The sequence below is a fragment of the Echinops telfairi genome, unplaced genomic scaffold (genome assembly GCF_000313985.2).
Source record: "Echinops telfairi isolate 266 unplaced genomic scaffold, ASM31398v2 ScPeMD7_4;HRSCAF=17, whole genome shotgun sequence".
NCBI classification, from domain to species: domain Eukaryota; kingdom Metazoa; phylum Chordata; class Mammalia; order Afrosoricida; family Tenrecidae; genus Echinops; species Echinops telfairi.
In genome coordinates this window covers 23,211,943-23,214,678 of record NW_022103900.1, presented here as the reverse complement: position 1 = coordinate 23,214,678, position 2,736 = coordinate 23,211,943, and positions in this window count along the sequence as shown.

The following is a 2,736-nucleotide window of genomic DNA, read 5'->3' as shown; positions in this document are numbered from 1 at the left end:
ACAAAATAGTAATTTATAAATTATCAAGGGTTCATGAGGGAGGGGGAGTGGGGAAGGAAGGGGAAAAATGAGAAGCTGATGCCAAGGGCTTATGTGGAAAGCAACTGTTTTGAGTATGATGAGGGCAACAAATGTACAAATGTGCTCTACACAATTGAGGTATGTATGGGTTGTGAAAAGAGTTTTATAAGCCCCCAATAAAATGATTTAAAAACAAAGGATTTAATGTCCATTAGCACATACAAGATTATTTTTTTAAAACTTAGATTTCATTATCCACTTAAAAAAACTTATATAAGTGGTATATATCGCAATAAAATAGGCACATGTTTATCCAAACAGATATGCATAATCCATTGTTCTGCAGGGGACAGAGCAGAACTGCCCTGTAAGGTTTCAAGGCTGTAAGTCATTATGGATGCACACGGTGGCAGCTGCTGCTTGCAAACTGCTGACCTTTTGATTAGCAACCTATCACTTTAACCCGTGTGCCATCAGGACTACTTAAGCAGATATACATGCACTTCAGGTATATGTTTAATTTTTTCACTCATGAATATAAGTATTTGGAGATTGATGCCATGAAGTAGTGATGTTCAACTCTGGCTAATATTTGAATCATATGTAGAATTTTACAAACATTCAGAATACTAGGCTCCTTGCCATATCTCTAGCATTATAATTTGGGAGAGCAAAGCCCAAGGGTTCACAATTTTAAAAGACCACAGGTAATTCTGATGTAGAGCCGGGCCTGAGGTGCACTCGCCAGGAATGAGGAAGGAGTATCTCAATGTTTTCTCAGTACCCAGATCAATAGGCTTGAGGGCAGGGCAATCTTTAGTTTTAAAATGCAGATTTCCAAGGCTGACACCAGAGTCAATGAATCAGAATCTGTTGTTATTGTTGTTAGATGTCCTTAGTTGGTTATGGCTCATAGTGAGCCATGTTTAATAGAACACCGGCCTAACAATTGTTATGTTTGAGCCCATTGGTGTAGCCATAGTATCAGTCCTTCTGGTTGAGGCGCTTCCTCGTTTTCACTGATCCTCTACTTTACCAAGAGTCCAAAGTATCGGAGAAGTCTTGCTATCCTCACTTCTAAGGAGCACCCTGCCTGTACTCCTTCTGAGACAGATTTGTTTGTTCTTCTGGAGGTCGACGGTGTGTTCACTATTCTTTGCCAAAACCATAATTCAGACATCAATTCTTCTTCTGTCTACCATGTTCATTGTTCAGCTTTGACATGCATATGAGATGGTTGAAGATACTATGGCTTAGTCAGGTGTTTAGCCCTCAAAGTGACATTTTGGCCCTTTAATACTTCAAACAGGTCTTTTGCAACAATGTAGTCTAATGCTCTACATAATTTTTATTTCCGACTTGGAGCCAACTAAAATGAAATTCTCAACAATTTCAATGTTCTTTCTGTTTATCTTGATGTTTATTAATGCAGTCGTGAGGATTCTTGTTTGTTTGTTTGTTTTTTACCTTGAGGTGTCATCCATTCTGCAGGCTGTAGCTTTTGAGGGTCCAAAGGAAGAGGAAAGCTGAGTGCCTTGGGGCAGGAGGCTGGCTTTTAGAGTAGGGAGCCCTTTGGGCATTGATCGGTGGTAAAATAGTTTTGTAGCACTTGCCTGAGTAGGGCAGAGGCTGAACGTAGGGCCCACATGGCTGAAGAGTTGCGAACCAGAGAGAGAACTTGCTGGTATAGCTGAGAACACGTAGTGCTTCCAGTAAAAAGATTGTATCCATAGAGTGCTTTCTGATCCTGGCTTGTGGTAACCTATTAGCTTCTTAATTAACTACCGTAATTGTGAGTCTTGTCTGTGAGTTGTGTGTGAGCATTGCGGCTGCTTGTTAAATCCAACAGAGAAGTAAAATGCCATGGGAGGGATGGTTAGAGTTAGGATAAAGTAGGTTGGAGGGCTGGAGGCGCATCTCACAGGAATTATCTTTGGGCAGATGTGAATTGGATTCCCTTTCTCTACTGAGTAGCTGGTGGAGGTCCGACATGGACCCCATGTCATTTCCGCATCCCTCTTCTGAATCTGGCTTGAATTTCTGGGCGCTCCCTGTTGCTGTAGTGCTGCCACCATTTTAAGAATTATTTTCAGGAAAAATTTCCTTGCATTTGATATTAATAATATTGCGTTTTAATTTTCATATCTTCTTGGGTTACTTTTCTTTGGCATCAGCACTGATAGGTCTCTTCCAGTTAGCTCATGAAATAGCTAACACACATTTCTGGACTTTTATTTTAAACTCTTTTCTTAGGGTTTTCCAATGGATGAAAAAACAAACAAACTCACTGCCTTTGAGTCAATGCTGACTCAATGACTCCCCTATGAGTTGTTGGGATTGTAACTGTTTATGGGAGTAGAAAGTCCGGTCTTTCTCCCGTGGAGCACCTGGGGGTTTTAAACTGCCCAATATGTGAATCGCAGCTCAAAGTGTAACCACTACACCACCAGGGCTCCTTCCAGTGGAAGAGAACTACATGCACACACACGTATATCAAATCAGTTGTTGAGTCGATTCTGACTCATGATGACCCCATGTATTACAAAGTAGAATTTGGGTTCTAAAGGGTTTTCAAAGGCTGTGATCTTTTTTTTTTTTCTTTCTTTTTTTTAACATTTTATTAGGGGCTCACACAACTGTTATCCCAATCCATACACACATCAATTGTGTAAAGCGCATTTGTACATTGTTTCTCAAAACATTTTCTCTCCATTT